The sequence below is a fragment of the Camelus bactrianus genome, chromosome X, assembly GCF_048773025.1.
Source record: "Camelus bactrianus isolate YW-2024 breed Bactrian camel chromosome X, ASM4877302v1, whole genome shotgun sequence".
NCBI lineage: Eukaryota > Metazoa > Chordata > Mammalia > Artiodactyla > Camelidae > Camelus > Camelus bactrianus.
Genome location: NC_133575.1, coordinates 53,815,955 through 53,837,034, shown reverse-complemented (window position 1 = coordinate 53,837,034; position 21,080 = coordinate 53,815,955). Strand labels below are relative to the sequence as shown.

The window sequence follows — 21,080 nt, the reverse complement described above, 5'->3', positions numbered from 1 at the left end:
GCTGGTTCCTTCACCCAGATTCAAAATAAAGGCAGTTTGTGCTGGGAAAGCCTGTTGGAGAGTGTTCGGAGCTGTTTCGGGCTCTGTCAAGGCTGGAGGGTGGAAACCCCAACCTCCAGAAAGAGGGGCCAGGCCCCCACCCGCCAGGTGGTGTTGCCTTTGTTGGGGAACAGTGATCTTTGGGTTAGATATTTTGCGGCTCTCTCTAAAAACTGCTTTGACTTAAGTTTGCATCCTAGTCACCAGTTCCAGGGCAACAGAAAAATCATACCCTACATCCCTTTGCACTCAAATCTTCCCAAAAGAGCAAATATTTGCCCATGAAAATACCAGCTGCTCTTCTAAGGCCCCCTAAATACCCAGCAGTGTGGGCGGTGCACTCTTGATCAGGGACAGGAGGAGAGGGACCAGAGGTCCTCCGGCAGGCTTGGCCCGGTGTGGCAGCTGCACTGTGGGTGCGTGGTGGGGCGGGCCATGCAGGGAATCCTGTTTGAGGGGCCTCTGTGCACGCCTGCATTATGGTCTGAGGTTTCATACAAAGGCTCCAGGCATCCTAACTGGTCAGATACAGCCCCCACCCTCGGGCTAGAACCACTAGGAGCTCAGTACTTGTAACAGGGACAGTGCCCGGTGTGGGGAGAGGTCATGGGACACTCTGGGGGCAGGGGCAGTGGTGCTGGGGAAGGCAGGGAATGCAGTGAATGGTGGAGGGAGCAGGGTCCCTTGCTTGGGGGTGAGAGTTCTTGGGGAGACCACAGAGCATGGTACACACCATCCCCACCCCATACCCCAAATTCCTAGCCCCGCCAACACAGGGGCTGCTCTGCAACCTCTCACCGTGGCTCTCCTGTAAGGCCGCACCCAACCCGGCATCTGGCACCCCTGCCCTACCTCCCATCTTGGGACAGATCCCATCTTCTTGGAAACTGCCCAGCAGCGCGAATTCAAGGCCGGCAGCGGGCCTGGCGGAACTGCACTTCAGGTGCCCTAACTGGCCAGGGGTGCGTGCCTGGGCTCAATCCTCTGTCTTGCCCACCGGCAGCCTGGGTCCACGTCCGGTGCAAGCGGAGGCCGCGGAGCCCAGGCTGAGCCCCGCACACGGACAGGTGACGGGGCCCCCGCCCCGCTGCCCCGCTGCCCCGCTGCCCCGCTGCCCCGCTGCCCCGCTGCCCCGCTGCCCCGCTGCCCCGCTGCCCCGCTGCCCCGCCCACTGGTGGCAGCACCGCCCCAGCCTCCGGCCGGCTCACCTGCAGGTGAGGACGTCCTCGCGAACCCGCCCACCGCGGCCCCGCCCAGCTGTCCCATAAGCCTCCCCCCAGCGCCCGTCCTGGCAGCGCCCTGGCTCCCATTGGCTCCGCAATTCTGCCCTCGCACGTCTAGCCTCTGGAGGACGCAGACGCAAGCGCTAGGGGAGGGCCCCGCGGCGTTGCCATGGCTACAGGCTCCGCGTTCCGCGCGGGCCGGCGTGCGCTTCTGGGGCGGGCAGCGGGTTCCGGAAGTGTGCAGCTGCCCGGGACCATGGCGGTGCTTGCCGCTGGGGATGGCGGCTTGCTCGGCCGGGCGACTAGTTCTGGCCTGGTCGGTCGGCGGCCGACATCCTGTCTGGGGCGGCGTCCCACAGACGGTAAACGTACGACCGCGCCGTTGGCGGGGCCAGTGGACATGGACCGGGGTGGGATCCGGGTTGGTGTGGCGGCTGGGGAGGGGCTGTGGTGCCGGGGAGCGGGTTGGGGCGGTGGGGACAGGGCGGGGGCACAGCCTCGGGCTTTCCTCCCCCTCGGGCACTGGGGCTGGGACCGCGAGTCCGGGTAGCCCTGCGTGGCCGCGGCCTCCCAGAACCCCCCGGGAAGGGCAGGCGGAGGACCCGTCTTTTATGAAGCGGGGCCTTACCTGGCTTTTGAAGAGCCCCAGAATCAGATGTTGGAATGGGGTGGTTTATCAGCCTTGTTTATCTGCAGGGAAATTTCAGTTCCATCCAGATGTTGGCTCCTTCGATAAACCTCAGGAATAAGACAAGGGTCAGTGCCGATTAGCAGTTATCTAGGGCTTGACTCAAAATAGACTGTGCGGGGTGTAGGGATGGTAGATGGGCCCTCCCTCTCAAGGTTGGCAGTCTTCTGGGATTAGAGGCCCCAGTTGAGGATTACATCCTCATCTGCAGTAATGGAGGTTGTGGGAAACATTAACACAGAGAAGGAAGGGGTGTGGCTGCGGTAACTCATTAAAGAAGCCAGGACCCTTGCCTGGCTCTTGTGTAGGAGAGTCTCGCCTAGGGTAGGGCAGCAGTTATCAAAGTGTGTCCGAGGACCCTGAGATGCAAGACTATTTTCGTAGAAACGCTGGTATGTCACCTGCCTTTTGCACACTCTTGCACTCCCGAGTTTCCTGTGGGGTTTTCCAGGGAAAACCTGGTCTGTGATATCACAAAACAGGGAATGTAGAGGCAGATAGAATTCAGCTCTCACCAGTCCAAAAGAGATTTGCAGAAATTAAAATCAGTGCTATTCTTCTCATTAATGAGTTTTGTTTAGAAAAATATACTTATTTTTTGCTTAAGAGTATTAATGGTAACATGTAGTAGGTTGTTATTTTTAAGTGAACTCATAAGCATTTTTTAAAGTTCTTATTTAACTTCTAACACAGGTACTATTGATAGATTTAACCCACATAAACAGCAGCCTTTTGGAGTCCTCAGTAATTAAGAGTGTACAGGGGTCTGTAGACCAAGAAGCTTGAGAGCCCCTTGAGAACGGGTGCTCAGGTACTAGTCAGGTGCTTAGTGTTGTTAGACAGATGCCAAGATGTCTTCTGCACGTGCTCCCGGACTCGAAGTAATTGGCCACGTGGAGATGGGTGGGTAGTGCCTCCACTATACAAACCAGAAGCTGCTGAACGTGTCTTGAGTCTAGGCCATGTGCTGTGCAGGGATTCCCGTTGTATCTGTTCTATCTAAGCCGGGATTCCTGTGCAGAGGCCTGGCCCTGAAAACACGCTCTCCTTTGCTCCGTGCCAGGTACCTTCTGTGTGACGTCAACCCTCCAGAGGTCTTCAGCCTCCGTAGGGGCGACTGTATCCACATCGCCTTCCTCCTGAAGACCCTGCTGAAAATGGAGGAGTCGGTGCTGGTGCTACCCCCTTGGGGCCGCCTCTACCATTGGCAGAGCCTGGACATCCACCAGGTCCGGATTCCCTGGTCTGACTTTTTTGATCTCTCAAGTCTCAGCAGAAACATCCCTGACACTGAGTACGAACAGTTCATTGCAGGTGAGATGGTGATCGTTTAACTGGGGCCAGACGGTTGTTGTTCTGGTTCCGATGTGAACATCGGGCCGTCTTGCTTCGGGCTTGTCAGTCTGCTTAGGGGCCCTGCTCATGTTTCCCGCACTGCAGGTGAATTTGGTCTTTCCATAGTTTTTCTCAGGAAATAGATCTGAAGTGTATGAGCTCTGTGTTCCCTCCTCTCTGAAAACCCTGGCCTCCTGGTGAGATGGAGCGGTGACAAGGAGGCCACTGCCACAGAGGCATTGTCCCAGCAGGACTCGCTCCCTGGGCAGTAAGGGCCATTCTTACCTGAAGGAAAACACGATGTGTGTGTAGCATGGGCCACGTGCTGGAGAAGGTATGTAACCTCTCATTCAGTATAATTTGGTCCTGCTCAAGCTTCCCATTTTACTTTTTGTAAGAGGTAAGAGTTGAAGATTTTCTTTGAATAAAGGTATTTAGAGCTTATCTTTTTTTTTCATTGAAATGTGTTTGATTTACAGTGTTTTGTTAGGTTCAGATATACAGCTGTTTTGTTAGTTTCAAGTATACAGCATAATGATTCAGTTGTACATATACATAGTCTATTTTTTTCAGGTTCTTTTCCATTATAGGTTGCAAGATACTGAATATTTTCCCCTGTGTTCTACAGTGAATCCTTGTTGTTTGTCTGTTTTACATATCGTAGTTTGTAATTGTTTATCCCAAACTCCTGTTTGTTTTCTAAGTCTGTGAGTCTGTTTTGTTTTGTAAATAAGTTCATTTGTAACATTTTTAAAAATTCCACATGTAAGTGATGTCATATGATACTTGTCTTTATCTGTCTGAGTTATTTCACTTTAGTGTGATAATCTCCAGGTCCATCCATGTTGCTGTAAATGGCATTATTTCCTTCTTTGTTATGACTGAGTAATATTCTTTTATATCTAAATACTACATCTTTATCCAGTCATCTGTCAGTGGGCGTTTAGGTTGCTTCTATGTCTTGGCCATTTTAAACAATGCTTCTGTGAACATTGGGGTGCAGGTATCTTTTGGAATTAAGGTTCCCTCTGGATATATGCCCAGGAGTGGGATTGCTGGATCAAATGATAAGTCTTTTTTCAGTCTTTTGAGGAATCTCCATACTGTTTTCCATAGTGGCTGCACCAAACTACATTCCTACCAAAAATGTAGAAGGGTTCCCTTTTCTCCACAGCCTCTCCAGCATTTATGGTTTGTGGATTTTTGAATGGTGCCATTCTAACTAGTGTGAGATGATAACTTATTGTAGTTTTGATTTGCATTTCTCTGATAATTAGCAATATTGAGCCTTTATATCATATGCCTATTGGCCATTTGTATATCTTCATTGGAGAATTGCTTGTTTAGTTGTTCTGCCCATTTTTGGATTTTTTTTTTCTTATTAAGTTGTATGAACTATTTATATAGTGTAGAAGTTAAGCCATGTTCAGTCTCATCTTTTGCAAATATTTTCTCCCATTCCATAGGTTGTCTTTTTGTTTTGCTTATTGTTTCTATTGCTGTGAAAAAGGTGATAGGTTTAATTAGGTCCCATTTGTTTATTTTGGCTTTTATTTCTGTTGCTTGGGTGGATTTCCCTAGGAAAACATTGCTGAGATGTATGTCAAATAATGTTTTGCCTATGTTTTCTTCTGAGAGGTTTATAGCGTCTTGTCTATTGTTTAAGTCTTTAAGCCATTTTGAGTTTGTTTCTTGTTGTTGTTTTTTTTTTTTTTTGCGACTGTATTGTATGCTTTTGATTTGTGGTTACCTTATTTTTCAAGTATATCAACTCATTACTATATCTATTTCCTTTAGACTGATAATCACATAGTCTCCAACACATCCTAAAAATAATGAGAAAAAAAAGAGAAAAAATCTATCTTTTCTTGCTACCGTCTCCCATTCCCAACTTTCTGTATTTTGATGTACTTTTTCTTTTTTATATCTTCATGTTTATTCTCTTGTAACTCGTTATTGCATTTCCAACTATGGTTTTCACATTTCTATAGCATCCTGCTTCCTTTCTGTTTAGAGTAGAGCCTTTTAATGTCTGTGTTTGGTTCAATAATGCTGAATTATCTCCCCACCCCCCTCCCCCCTGCGCCTCTGAATCCTCAGTCCAGGGAGGCCAAACCATCCTAGCCTTCATCAGTTCTGGGAAAGCAATCTTCAGAGTGGGAAAAAAATTGAAAAATAATATTCGGTGTGTTGCTTTCTACCCTTGCCCAGAGAGTGAGAATCACCTCTGAAGGTGGAGGGAGAAAGTTGGAAGTGTGGGGCACAAAGTCTTTTCTCCTTTTGCTACTGAAAAAATGATTGCTTTTGTAATTAGTGATGATGTCCTTTAAATTGGTGAGATCGAGATTCCACAGCTTCAGCGCCTGTGAATAACCAGCCGGGAGAAAGCTCTCCAGGGCCCCTGCAGTGGGAAAGGCAGCCCCTCTGAGCACCTGTTGTTCTGTATTCTTCCTGCCTCCACACGGGTTCGCTAGGCACCATGCAGGATGATGCAGTTACCCCAGGTGGAGAACGGGGAGACCCCTGCTAGGTGGCGAGCCACAGGAGCCCACACTTGAAGGACAAAGTGAAGATTAGTAGGGCGGTCATAGGAACAGAGGATGGTTGAGACCCAGGATGGTGTCCTGGAGTCCAGCAGACGAGGCTGGCGGGCCAGATAGGGCCCTGGGGCATGGGCAGTCCTTGAGGGATCTGAAGCAAAGATATGAACCAAGAGACTGGATTCGTGTGGGGGTACAGCTCCCCCTGGAGGCCACGGGGCAGCGCAGCGAGACCAGGAGGAGCAGGCACTTCCCCAAAGTTGGGTTGACAGGTCAAAACCAACTCACTGGGAACCGAGAGGTACCGAGATATTGTTAACTTTTTGTCCCTCTTCCTGGAAAAGAAACTGCTTCCTGTTGAATAGCCTGTGTCATTAGTGAGAATTAAAGACATGAAGCAACATTTCCTCAAAAGTCACCCATTGTGTAGTTGTTAATAGGGGTCAAATGCAAACTTGAATAGATTAAATCAAACATTCATCATCGGATTTTAAAATCCTTTAAAATAAAAATTCTTGCTGTCTTTGTACTTCATTTCAGGGTTCACTTGGTGATAATAATAGTAACCAAAGCAACAGCAAACCCTTACAGAACTCTGTCCTGCTGTTCCAGGAACTCTGTGTTCACGACAACCCAATGAGGTGGCACTTTACAGGAAGGACACTCATTAATCACACAGCTAGTAAATGGCAGAGCTGGGACTTCAAACCAAGCTGTCTGGCCCCAGAGCCCCCTCTCAGGCCCTTCACTGCAGCTCATCACTTGGGATGCCCGACACAGGCCAGCATTAAGGAGCAGCGTGACCTTGGCCAAGGCTGCTTCACCACTTGGTCTCTGTTTCCTCATCTGTAGAATGGGGGTGTGGGCAGTGAACTCTGTGTGCTCAGTGGTCACTTCCTCCAGCTCTGCTATTCTACTGCTTTGAGTTAATTTAGTAAGTATCCGAGCCTCTGCATGGCCCACCCATAGGCTGGCGCTTTGCTAGGCCCTGGGTTACGGAGAAAAGTAAGATCAGCCTGCTTCTCCAAGGAGCCTGTGTCCCTCCACGGCAAACAGCTGTGAGGCCCAGGCTCCCTCACTGTCGGTGGGGGCTGGGCAGGAAAATCTGATAGAAGATGGAGACAGAGCCCCTCCGGGAACAGTGGTGGCCTCACAGCTCTCAGGAGCGGGAGAGTCTGTCCTGGCTGCTGAGAGGGGAGTCCTCATGAGGCCAGTAGGCCCCCCAACCTAAGCCCTCACCTCAGGACAAAGATCCAGCCATCCTCGCAGTGTCATCATAGAGCCAGTCCATCCTCATCAATGTGCCTCTGTGCTCCTTTGTCCTGGGGACTCTCTTCCCCCTACACCCAGAAGACTCTTCTCCCTCTCTTCTCTGAGTGTCCCCTCACTTCACCCGTGGTCCCTGCTTCCTGGGCAACCATCTCTGGAGTTGACACTTTGCCCCCTCACACCCCCCGTTTGATCAGGAGCTTGGGTTGGCCTCCTTGTGCTCACTTTCCCCCTTCAGATGATTGCTCCTCCTCTCTTGGGAGCACCTGGAAAACCCAGATCCATTCCTAGCAGTGCCTGCCACCCTGGACTCCCTGCTCATTTGCCTTAGTCAGGAGCATCTGGACCACCAGCTCTGTATTGCCTCACCTCCTACCATCGAGACGTCAAAATTCATTCTCCCTCCACCACCCAGTGTGGTCATTGTAGGGTCTTCTTCTCCGTGAGCCTGAGCCAGCCAGCCCCCACTCACCCTACCCCGGGCTCATACGCAGGCGTGTCTCCACCCAAGGTCCAGCCTCTCTCCTTTAAGTGCCCACCTCTAGCCATCCAGCTGCTTCTCTACCAACCTCCCTGGCCCTCCTTCACCCTCACTGGGGCATCAAGCGCTGACTCCTCTGCTTTCCTGCCTGTCCACGTTCCTCTAATTTCCACTTCCCCACCTTCCAGCTCTGCATCCACAGTCAACAATCTCTTTATGACAAACAAAACCCCCTTGACCCTTGATCTTTTCTGTTCCTCACCAGGCCGACTTCCATCTCGGTTCACCGAGCTCTATTTCTTCTGAGCCTGCAGGCAGCAGGCTCTCCCAGCACAGATTTCTAAGACTACAAATCAATGCCCACCATGTTGCCACATCCAGGCAATCCTCCAGGATTTCTCTAGTGAGCACATTTCCCCACTTATCACTCAGTGGTGTCAACATCCTCTGCTCTCTGCACACCTCTAACCTTCCCTCTGTCTCTTCCCTGACTCCCAGCAGATGGCCTTGCTTCCTGCTTCGGAGAGAATGACATGTTACTGGAAAGGAACTTGCTCACCTGCAGCAAATCTGCTCACCTCGCCTTTTATCTGTCCCTCTCCCACCTGGACTCTAGCTGTAATTGTTCTTAATTTAGTGAGTTTAGTTGACATATATATACACAGTTAAAAGCATAGCACACTATAGGCCACCTTCTAGGGCTTACTTTTTCAATTTAACATAGAGTGTATGATTCATCCATTTCGGTGCATGTACCTGCAGTTCATTTGTTTTAACTGGTCTTAAATGATGTGTGTGTGAAAGTAACACAAGGCAAGGGTAAGCCAGGATTCAGGATGCTGGGTACTTCCTGTGAGAAGAGGCCAAGGGCAGGATAGGACAAAGTATGTCACTGTCAATAGTCCTGTTTTGAGGCTGGGTGATAGGTTCACAACTGTTTCTTATAATAATAATTTTAATACATAAATACCTCTGACAGGCACCTAAGGTGAGAATGTGTCATGAACCAAGACCTACAATGGGTAATATTACATCATTATTGTTATGTAATCTTGTTATAAAATATATTAATCATAATCCTACATTGTTATGTGTTATATATTATATAGATGCATGAATTATATATTATGTATATAAATACCTACATATGTATTATATACTATCTGATAATAAATAAATAACATAATATGCTAGTGTATCTACTATTATGTATTATTTAATAAATAATAACGTAATATATCCTGTTATATGACATGGCACATAATCTTTAATCAAATAAAAATATGTCAGTATATGTAATGGTAATTAATACAATTAAATAAAAAAGCCCGCAGCTTTTAACGCCAACACCGCTCCAGCTGTCACTGTCTTTTCTCTTCCTTTTCATGGTCAAGGTCCTCACAGTTCTATCCATTCCCCCTTTCATCTCCTTATCTTGAACCTTCCTCCTCCTCCCATCACATACTGCTTTCTGCCCCGTGGTCCCTCTAGTCACCAGCGGCGTCTGGGGCGCTGATTTGTGGGCACGGTCTCAGGCCCCAGCTCACCTGCCTGTCCGCCGCCTCTGCCACCGCTGGTGGGGGTGGGGCGGGGGGCAGAGGGCACCTCTTGTCCTGGAAGAGAACACAGCACAGACTCAGTGACCAGCAGCAGGTGTGGCCGGGACCTGCAGGACTGAGGGGAGAGCCAGGCTGTCTGCACCCAGAGCTGGGGCACTTGGAGTGTGAAGAAGCCCCGTCCTCACTGCCCCTGAAGTGAGGAAAACACCCTCAGGTGAGTTAAAGTGCTTATGACCTAGGTCTGTTGGCTGGAAAAGACAAACGGGCCCCTAAGCGGAGGGTAGTTGATGTTCCAGGCCCCAATAAGGCCCTAAGGGCTGGCGGGGAAGCAGGCTGGATGCTCCACTGAACCCAGTGCCCCCACGGGGGTGGGTCCTTCAGGAACAAGCAGAAAGCCCTCGGTCTCTGGGGGGAACGGGGCAGTGTGGGAGCATCCCTGCAGCGAGTCAAGTGACTTCAGGGCCTGCGGGATCCGTTTTTATGGCCACATCGAGCCTCAGCAGAAGCCACAGCAGGAGTGGATTCCTGTCTCTCCAGCTGTCATCGTGTCTGAGTGCCAGGCTTCAGACCCGATCCCCTGGGGCGCCAGGACAGTTATAGACAGAGGCGGCTCGGGGAGGACTCAAGAGAGCGGTACTGGCCTTCCTGCAGACACGATTACACAAAGATCAAACAATCCATCGATGGGAAGAAAATAAGGACCATGGTCACATCTGGACCCCAAGCTTAGACGAGGTGCATGGGTGACATTTATCAACAATCCAGCGAAGTTCTGGCCAGAGCTAGAGGCCAGGGCAGCAAGACGGGAGTGGCACTAAGGAGCATCGTGGTGCAGAGGTCGGACTAGGGGTGTGCAGGCTCCTTCCAGGAGGAGACTCAGTGTTTGGGAGGTGGCTAACATGCCTCCTTCGTGTCACCAACAAGTGATGCCACCTGTGGAAAATTAGCTATAATCCTGAGCCGGATCAGCCCTGGGTGATGTGATAAAGGCTCCTACAAGAGGGGGCGCCAGAAGGATAGTGAACCAACCAACAGGCTGATGAGTTTCTGGCCTGTGTTTATCGTGCTTTCGTAGCCAAGAATGAGGAGAGAGTTGAATGGCTCACCATGAAGATTTTAACAACTTAAGAGAGTTCCGTGTCTCACCCGAAGGAATTCAGGAGGTGTTTAGACCCAGGGGAGACTAACGGCCTCTTGGTTCCTCATCAACCTGGCAAACCCACCAGCCCTCTATGGCCAGACCTTGGCAAGTGCCTTCCCTTGTTCTAACAAAACCCTTTCCACCCATGCCTGTGGTAAGCTTTTATATTTTTTAATTAATGGGAATGAAGATACCTTACAGCCTCCTCAGAACTTTCCTTAGGGCTTCTGCCCTTAGACCTCAGCAAGGGGGCCCACTGCCCTGGGTCCTGCACTACAGAGGGTCCCTCTGGCCCTGACACTTCCTCTGGCCACGCCCTCCATGGGGTGGAGTCAGCCGGGCCAAGGGAACACGGTCATTGGCTCCATCCCGTGCTCTAGAAAGCCAGGACCCCAAATGCCCTGCCTCAGCAGCCCCTGACCCATTTCTAGTGCCTGCACCGGCTCTCCCCGGAGTTCAGATTCCTAGGACTCACAGAGAGGCCAAAGGGCAGCTGTTTGCATGGAGGGTATGAGCAGAGCCCGGACGTGAGGTCTGAGTGTCCCCCTATGCACATCCAAGGCCCCTTGTGGCAACGGATGGACCCAGCATTGGGAAGAAAAGGGCCAGACTAGTGATCAGAGACTGGGAATCAGCTCTCCCCACACGCTCACTTTCTTTGCTGGACTCCCCTGTGTCTGGGAATTCTAAATTTGAACCTGGCCTTCCCCCTTATAATGAATGTATATTTGTAAAGGCAGGAGTTTAGAACCTACTGCACTTAACATGTTTACATGTATAGGATGTGAGCTCCCAGGTATGCTCTGGCCCTGCACTTCCAAAGGTCCAGAGCAGTTATGTTGGCTCTACTGAGACTGTAAGTGGTAAAGACCATCTCCAGAGAGGAGGGGCTCCTGCTTCACGCTCCAAAGTCAGGATCTTCTGAGTGGATAAAACAATGGACAGTGTGACCCTCAATTGTAAATTGATTTAGAATAACGCCGAAGTGTGTATGACGTGTGTGTGCGTGCGCACGCACCTGGGGACGTCTGTGGTACATGACTGTGACTGTGTGTGTGTTTGTGCGCGCACGCGCGCCTGGGGATGTATGTGGTTCTGTATGTTATGTGTGTGTGTGCGCCTGAGGACGTGTGTGGTTGTTTGTATGGTATGTGTGTGTGTGGTTCATGACTCCATGTGTGTGTGCGCATGGGGATGTATGTGGAGCAGAGCCAGTGTGTCTGCACGTGTGTTTGTGTGTACGTGCATGCATTAGTTTTAATAGTAGAAGCTGTCCTTTAGAATTATGGAGTAGTAAAAATTGTATGTACTTCGCTGTATAATTCAAAATTAAAATAATCTTCAATCACCAGAAATTTAGTCCCCCTCAGATTCTGATTTTTTTTCCATATTGATTATGTCTTCATTTTACTGATGAGGAAACTATAGCTTAGAGATGTTAACTGACTCAACAAACTAGGGCATGAAGCTCACGAGCCCAGGACCAGGACGCAGTCCAAGCCACGCTGCTCCAGAGGCCTGGAGCCCTGCTCACGATTACGTGTGGCCTCTTGGCAGGGGAACGGATTCTGATGGGCTGTGGCCAGCGTGCAGGCTGCCCAAGCCGGGGACTCGGGAAGCCGGGCGGAGAGTACCAGACAGCAGACAAGAGTGAAGGGCTGCTCAGAATTCAGATAGTTTCCTAGGTCTTGGATGAGGAAGGAGGCTCACTGCTCATCCTTGATCCCTTTGCTGGTGGCTAAAAGGGACAAAGTCCCACGAGAGCACTTCTGGGAGCTGCCTGCCAAAACCTGGAAAAGGACTGCTCAGGACTGGCTCTGCAGTAGGAGAAGATGAAGGATATGTCGCCTCCTGGTGGAAATCCTTGGTGATGGCAGTAGGGGGCCTAGCAGCCTTGGTATAGAGGTGGCAGGACAAGGTCCTAGTGAATGATCGTTTTCACGTGTCCTAAAAATCATTGCTTCTTATATTTTATGCATTTTGTGGTCTATTTTAGGGTGGTAAATATGGTCTCCGTTACTCCATATTACCTGGATTGATTAATTTTTTTATTGTTAATTTTCTCTTCAGTGATTTGGAACCTCTATTGCCTCTTAATGAAAATTCTCTCTAAATTTTTATAAATCATCTCTAAGTTCATAACTTTATATGCAATTGGACCAGTAATCCTATAAGAGTCTCAAAAATTAAATAATCTATTAGATCCTGTTCCTCAATAATGATAAACTTAGCATATTTTACCTCTCTGCTGATGCAAATTGTGTGTGTGTTTGTGTGTGTGTGTGTGTGTGTGTGTGTGTGTGTGTTTGTGTGCTCCAGTTACTACTGTTTAGACAGTTGCTTTAAGTTTGTTACATTAACAAAGAAAATATAGGTATAAACATCTTGGATTTCATTGCTCACTACCACTATTTAATCCCATGTCTTTCCCACTTTTGAGTTATTTACTTGTCGGGATATCCCAATCAGCTGGACACATGATTGACTAATTTTTTTCGAGCTGTGGACTTGGAACACTTACATATCTATATGCAGATTTATTTTCTCATCAACAACTCTCAGCATGTTTTTGATGGCCCAAGCCTTGTTTTAAAATAAGGCATTGTTTTCTTCACCAAAAAAAAAAAAAAAAAAATCTTAATTTAAGATGGTCTTTTTATGGCTGGCTAGTCTTGTATGGTGAATGGATATTAATAGAGATTTCCTTAACCTTCCTACTTCTTTTCGCCATAACTCGAATTCATTGAGAAGCATGTTTTTACCATTTCTCAGATGGGCTTCCACTTTGACTTCCGCTTTAAACCATCACCCCACTCTTTTTCTCCATGATTATTCCTGAAAAAGTGAGCTCTCTATCTGATTAAAGGTGGTTCCCATCAGAGATGTGTGGCTCCTTGTCCAAAGGTCCAAAGGAAGAGAAAAGGAAAGATTCCTGTTTCTGGTGGTTACATTTTGTCAGCTTAGAGACCTAGTTATCTGTGTGGCTGTGGTGAAATCTGCAATATCTTGGCTCAGAGTTTCGTTTTTCTGGCTTACTAGGGGAGCCGCATTAGCTGGGGTCACGGCGCTGTGGCCGTTGTCAGGATCCCGGGGCTGAGCCAGCCCCTCTCCCTCCTTGTTATTTTGATCTTGCAAACTGGGTCCCAGCCATGTGACCCCTGCACATGGCGGCCAGGATCGCCCCCCACGTGACGTGTCCCCAGTTCCTCGGTGTCCCTCACTGCTATCAGCTAGCTCCAGTAAGGGTACTAGCTGGCTTCCACTGCGGTCCTTCCTCCTTCCTCTCCAGGCAGGCCATCCTTTCCCACTAGTTGGCCCTATACCTTCTCTCCTGCGCTACATATCCTGAAGGAATTCCTCAGCGTTTCCATCAGGTAGATGGCACTCTTCTATGTTTGGACCCCTTCAATGATTGCAGTGGAAATTTAGGAGGTGGGAAGGAGGAGCTTGGGAGTTCTCCGTATCTAGGGGCTCCCTTTCCAGCAGATTCAACTAACTGTGGATTGAATATATTCGGGAAAAAACAGAAAGTTTCAAAAAGCAACACTTGAATTTGCCATACACTGGCAACTACTTACATAGCATTCACGTTGTATTAGATACCATCAGTAATCTAGAGATAATTTAAAGTACACAGGAGGACACAGCAAAAGAGAATTTGACAACGAATATATGTATATATTCATGTATAACTGAAAACTTGTGCTGTATGCTGGAATTTGATGCAACATTGTAAAATGACTATAACTCAATAAAAAAAAAGTTTGTATATACAAAAAAAAAGTACATGGGAGGATGTACATGACTTCCATGCAAGTCCTATGTCATTTTATACAAGAGGTGTCAGCATCCATGGATGTTGACGTCTGGGGGGAGTCCTGGAACCAGTGCCCCATGGTTACCAAGGGATGACTGGAAGTCCAGGTTCCTTATCCCAGCCTGTCAGGTCCCCACGTGGTCTGAATCCTACCTGTACCACACTTCCCTTGTCACTCTCCTCCAGCCCTGGCAGACTGCCCTCTGATTCTTGAACAGGCCACACTCACTGTGTTTCATGTCTGGCCCCTAGAAATACCCGTTACTTTCTGAGCATGGCTCTGCTTTCACAAAACTGGCTGCATTGTCACTAGAGAAGACAGTGTGGAGGTTCCTTTAAAAACTGAAAATGGACTTAACTCATGATCCAGCCTTCCCACTCCCGGGTATATTTCAGGAGAAAACTCTAATTCAAAAAGTCACATGCACCTGAATGCTCACAGCAGCACTATTTATAATAGCCAGGACATGGCAACAACCCAAATGTCCATCGACAGCTGACTGGATAAAGAAGTAGTATATTTATACAATGGAATAGTACTCAGCCATGAAAAAAACAAAATAATGTCATTTGCAGCAACATGGATGGACGTAGAGATAGTCATTCTAAGTGAAGTAAGCCAGAAAAAGAGAAAAATGCCATATGATATCACTTCTATGTGGAATCTAAAAAAAGACACAAATGAACTTAACTACAAAAGAGAAACAGACCCACAGACATATAGAAACAAACTTATGGTTACCAGGGAGAGAAGGGGATGGGAAGGGATAAATATGGGAATTCAAACAGTGCCCCTCTTGGGGAGTGATGGAAATGTTAGCTATCTTGATCGTGGTGATGGTTTTCTGGGTGTAGACATTTATCAAATTCATCAAATAGTACATGTGAAATGTGTGTATTTTACTGTACAGGAATCATACCACAGTAAAGGTGCCTGTAAAAAAACAAGAAAAGATTGGCAGCATTGTGTCCTACGTTTTTATGTGTCTGCAGTGAGTGGGTCTTCAAGTTTCTGGTCTGCCATATTTTCTGAACAGAAGTGCCCTCCTTCCCTTTTCTTTGGTAAACTGTCAGTGGGTGGCATTTATTCCCGTGGCTTCAACTGCTCTCTGTCCACTGATTAACTGTCAAATCTTTTCCAGCATGGGCATCTCATTTCAGTCCCAGAAATATACTTATAATTGACAAGTAGACATTCCCACTTGATTAGCCCATAAAAATCTCAAGCTCTGTATGTTTGAATTTACACTCGCTCAGAACTAGGTTTACTTTTTCAAACAATGGCATCACTATCCCATCTGTTTTCCGTGCCATACATCTGGGAGTTTTCCTTTACTTTTCCACTCCCTCACCCCCGTCAGTACTACAATTCTATTCCTTAATGTCCCCCAACTAAGTGTCTGCTCCTCGCTCCCCACTGCATTAGTTCACACCCCTTGCTAGTCTCCCCAGTGCTGTTCTTTAGAGTGAACAATCCACTTCGCTCACTTTTAATGGCTAATCTGTGTCACTCTCCTCCTTAAAATCCCAAAGAATTCCCCGCTGCGTATGTGAGGAAGTCCACGCTCCCTGATTTAACGTTACACCTTCTCATCACCTAGTTGCTGCTTTTTTCAGCCTCAGCTTCCGTTAGTTCCTCACAGCCTCTAGCCTCACTGACCTTCCTTCCCTAAGTGCCAAGTGCTCTTAGACACGACCAGACCTCTGCACGAGACACGCAAGCTGCCGAGAATCCCGTCCCCACCACGCAGTCTCCTGGTCGAGAGATTTGCTGGAATCCATCAGATGTCAGTGCAGAAAGCATTTCCTCTCTGACACCTTCCCTACCTTCTAGAACCCTGCCCCAGGCAGCGCAAGAGCCCCTCTGAACATACAGTATACATGATGCCAAGTGACTCTTGCTACATTGTTTTGAAAACCTATTTAAATTTGTCTCTTCCACGACACACTTTGATCTCCGTGAAGGATAGGGGCTGTGTGGTATTTGTCTAGACAGCTAATGTCTGGCACAGACCCCGGACCATCAGAAACAGTCTGCTGACTCATCAAGAAGAATTGTCATCTTTGCGATGCAAGAAAGACTACATGATCTCTGATCTTACACCATCCGGCAAGGGTCAAAATAATGTCAAATAGAACTACACAGGCAAAATATGTGTATTCTTTTCCTCTTTGTGAGCCCGAGATCATAGGCATCCTGGAACGTAGGTGTCACTCTAAGCTGTCTGTCCCCTAGGCTGTCACGTCCAGCTTCAACATATTTTTTAGAAGTTGTAGGGATACGTGTACATCACCCCGTCTTAGAGCAAACGGTGCTTCAGCCTGACCAAGTTTAATGTCCATATAAAAATCAGAAATCTTCCAAACTGAAGCCTGAAGAAACATTTCCCTTCTCTCCTTCCAGTATGTCGGCCATCTGCATCCCAAATCCCCACTGCTCATCTGCGTCAGGCCACCTTCTATCTAGAAACATTTTCGTTGGGACACTTGGATGAGAACTACTTACAGCAGTCATGAAAATGGCCCCATGAACGTAGGCTCTGCACAACAAGGATGTTTTGACCGGAGGCCTCAGCCGTGGCCTGCAGGGTCTGTTCCCGTGTTCCTCCTGGCTTCCCTGCAGACGTTCTTCAGAAAATCAAGCCTTCAGTTAAAGTCATAGAAGGCCCAAGAAATCCAGAAAAATGGAGTGAGATTCATCTCCTTGGGAATATTTTTGAAAACCATCCACTAATAGGAAGAAGAGATTTAAGAGGTTCGTTTCAGAGCGGATGATGTCCAAATTCAGGTGGGTCAGTTTGGTCATTGTTGCTCGCTAGTTGGCTTTCTGCTGCTTCTAACACGCCTCTGTTTAGAGAAGTGGCCTGAGTCGGCCCTCAGAGCAGAGAGGTGAGCTGGGCATGGGGACAGCCAAGCTCCTCTGCTGTGTAGTAACCCGCTGAGAAGGAAGGGATGGCCCAGGGCTTCCTCTGACTCTCTCCCTCAGTTACAAACTCTATGAAGGGAAAATGGAACAAAAAACTTAATTCAATATGGTATTGTCAAAGTATAAAAATAATTGTCTTTGGAGGGAATGGTACATTTCAAGGGGTAGAGTACGTGCTGGGGTCAATTCGCAGTACCTCAATGTAAAAAAATAATGAGAAAAATTCTTTTTAAAAAAAGGAAAAAACAAAGAAGAAAAGAGATCTCAAACAACCCAAGTTTAAAAAGAAAAAAAAAGTCTTTTAAAAATAGTAGTCAGCTCAGTCTTTATCTAGATTAGGAAATTGGGATTAACAGATACACACTACTATGTATAAAATAAATAACCAACTCCCAGGTCCTTAATAACCTAGTTCAACCTGAATCCTTCCTCTTTTTTCCCCTAAACAACCCGTGGAAGCCTCTGAAATTCTCATCTTATAAAAGAATTCATTTAAAGGTGGTTTGAAAGTTACTGGTTAAAACAGTTATTTGTGGTTCCATGAATATAGATCTAGTAAGAAAGACAGACAATAAACCAGTAAGCAAATAAATACATTATGTACTGCCAGGTACTAATATTTGTCACAAAGAAACTTAAAGCATATTAGGAGAGAAAATGATTGAATAGGAAATGTGTGCATGCTATTTTAAATAATGTGGTCAGATAAGTCCTCTCTGAGGGTAAAATAATTTGAACAAAGCCCTGAATGAAGCAGAAGAATAAGCCACGTAGGTAACAGACAAGAAAGCCTCCCAGGCCGGGAGAAGTGTAAGTACGAGACTTGGAGTTACAAACACAGCTGTCCTGGTGGGGACCATCTGGGCGGTGAAGATGGGCTGGAGCAGAACGGTGAGAACTGAGGCTGCAGAGAAGGGTGAGGGACCGGATCACACAGGGCCTTGGTAGGGACTCTGGATATCCTTCTGAATACAATGGAAATTCACGAGAGTAGTTTGCAAAGCGGAACAACTTGATCTGATTCATATTTTAATAAGACCGTTATGGGTAACTTATGGGGAATAAGCAATGGTAGCAGGGCAAGGTAAGCTGATGGGAAGCCAGTGGGAAGAGTGCTGCTGACCTGGAGAGAGACACCGAGGTTGGGCTGGGATGATGGCGGGAGACGGGCTGAAAGGGGGACATGATTTGACAGTAACGGTCACAGGCCTTAATGCTCGAGTTGGACACAGACACAGAATGGTTCAGGGTGATGGGTATGTGATATTTGGGGCTGAGTCACAGTTTTTGTGCAGAGACCTGACAGGAGAATAAAGTGGGGACGTTGACGTCGATAAGAAGGGTTGGTGGGTGTTGAATTCCCCCTAGAGCCGCGTCTCTGTCTCTCTGTAGATGAAGTCAGCAGAGCAGGGACGGGTGTTCCTACTTCTGCAGAGAATTGCGTGTCTTCCTCATCGACAAATTCGAGAGGCCGACCTGCCCATCCAATTGCAACATCTTGAATCTGCTTCTTTCTGTCCAGGAGGAGATTTCCAACTAAGATGCCAATCAAAAATTCCCGTGTCCAGAGTTAGAGCTGTGTGCCTTTGGGAAGATCTCAGAGATGCCTCCACAGAGGCTCGGTGTGCTCTCTCTCCCTCAGAGCACATAGTTCCCTTCAGCCTGGTGGGTTTCAGCAGAGAAGATTTCACAAATAGCCCCTCTCAGGCCCTGGGGACCAACCTCCCGCTTGGCTGAGCTCTGAAAATGAGCACTAGTTCCGGGCAAAGGGCCTTTTCCAGGGCGCCATCTGGCAGATTACGTGAGGACAGTGTACAAAAGAGTGGGAGGGTTCATGATATAAATGGATTTTAATTTTCGCTCTGAATCGGATTCTGTCCTTCCGTTTTGTTAAGGAAGAGTTCTTAGGCCAGACATGATTCTCCTTTTTCTTTCTATTTGATCATCCAAGAGGTTTAGATAGGGTATTTGTTTTTGGCTAAGAATCTTTAAAAAAAAATCCCTGCAAATAGCGTCTTGTTAGGCATTTGGACAAGACAACCAGTAAATTCTCCCAGCAGTATTGAACCCCCTTGTTCCTCCAGGGGGTCTCCAAAGGTATACATGTTCCAAATCTGACCCAAAACCAACGAGCCTTTTCTTTTTTTTAAGCACTTCACCATGGACAAAAGATGTCACTAAAGAAGGTGAGAAAAGAGCAGGTCTCCATCATCCAGAGTCCTTCCCAAAGAGCCCACAGAAGTAAAGAGGAGATGAACGAGAGAAACGGTTTATTTATACACACGCAGGAGCCAACCAGAAAAGTAACTACCATGTTAAATGGTGAAAGTTAAAGGCTTTTTTATCAACCTAACTTAATAGGGCAAAGGGAGAGGAGAGAATTGGCTTCCATGACAGGTTTTCTTCTACATCTATTGAATCTCAGGTATCTTCAGCTTAAAGTGCTTTTGTATTAACCGTGGGTTCCCTCTGACTTCCCATTCCTCGAACTTTGTTCTTCTTTTTCAAGTTTCACTCATGTATTCTGAGCCCCTGGATTTCACACGTGAATTTTAGATTGATTGTCAAATCCTGCAAAACACCACCTGGGATTTGGGTAGGTATTCTTTGAATCCTTAGATGAATTCGTGGACTATTGTCATCTTAGTAGAATGAAGCCTTCTGCTCCATGAATATGGGATTATTCTCTGTGAATGTAGTTCTTAATTTCTCTCAACAGTAATCTATTGTAGTCTTCAGTGTCCAAGTCTGGGACTTCTTCCTCACTTCTATTGGATGCTGATTCAGAACAGAAACGACCTCCTGGAGAACCTCTGCTGCCACGGAGCTGACGTGGAACTGAGTCCTGAGAAGGCTTTAAATTCTTTTAAAATTAGGATTAATGTACTTTAATTACTCCATAGATGAGTAATGAATGGGTCACATTAACATAGGATTTTAATCCTTTTAGAATTAGTAGAGTAATACAGACACATTACAAAAAATTGAAATATTGCCTAAAAGAGAAGAAATTTGTAATTCCCACCCACAGAGGTGACTGTCATGAATGATTTGGTGCTTATGTCTCAGTCTCTGTGTCTCTCAGTATGTCTCTCTCCATCACTGTCTCTCACACACTCACATTCAGATCAATTGACATCTATGTTGATTTCACACATATGTGGTGGTGCAGACAGTGGGTCTGCATACTTCCACCCTGAGGCCTCCCTTGACATTGGGTTGAGAACAGTCACCCACTTTTCCAAATGCACAGCATTCATTCATCCACATGAACCAGAACGAATGGACACCATTCCCTCTCCATCAACATTAGTGTTGCTTTAATTCCGAGTGTTTCAACCAGTGCTGTGATGAACACCCTGAAAAGGCATCTTTGAATAGGTGTGTAAGGATTTTAGTGAGATGAACTGTAAGTATCAGAACTTCGGGGGAAGAGATGCATCTGTGGCCCTTTGATGCGTCCTGCATCCTGTTCTCCTGAAGAGGAGGGTCCATTTGCTCTTCCCTCCAGGGGATCTGCTGGAGCCTCTGCCTGCTTACACTGTCACCAGGGGTGGTTGTCACCTGACTAAAGACCCGCCAGTGTGATGGTGACCGGTGCTGTCTCTGCAGTGTTTCCTTCTGCCTGTGTTCTCACCTGAGAGGTCAAGCATCTCTAATACACACTGGCCACCTGCATTGCCTCTCATTGGAACTACCCATGTCTGTTCTGTTTCTATTTAGAACACTGGGTTTCGAAAGGATTTTGGACTACAGGGATGGGAAACTTTCTCCAACCTTGGGTTATGAGGAATGCATTTTCCAGGTTGTGGTTTGTCTTTCAAGCAGTTTTTCTGGGCTTTTGCTAATTTTTTTGATTTTTTTGGGTTTTTTTTTTTTTTTTTTTTTTTTTTTTTGCCACAGGAAGAGCTAAGCATCTCCCTTCTGTCTCCAGGCTGTGGTGTCACAGGGGGAACAGCAGTGTCTACCCTGAGATTATGCACAGTGTTACTAAAAGGGCTTCACTTTGTACATCACATCTTTAATCCCCCTGGATATCCCCTTAAAATAATAAAAATGCTG

The 21,080-nt window shown here is 47.2% G+C and overlaps 1 long non-coding RNA gene across 4 annotated transcripts; it reads left to right on the top strand.

The window, feature by feature from the left end:
• The first annotated feature begins 1,425 nt into the window (after nt 1-1,425).
• LOC141576333 (uncharacterized) lies at nt 1,426-20,870 on the top strand. Of its 4 annotated transcripts, none has more exons than XR_012504688.1 (5): nt 1,426-1,630; nt 3,014-3,264; nt 16,497-16,880; nt 18,541-19,614; nt 19,738-20,870. It is a non-coding gene; the product is annotated as an uncharacterized LOC141576333 (long non-coding RNA). The 4 variants fall into 4 exon arrangements; XR_012504686.1 differs by having other exon boundaries at nt 1,429-1,630; nt 18,541-18,683; nt 19,170-20,870; XR_012504687.1 differs by having other exon boundaries at nt 1,430-1,624; nt 18,541-20,870.
• The last annotated feature ends 210 nt before the right edge of the window (nt 20,871-21,080 follow it).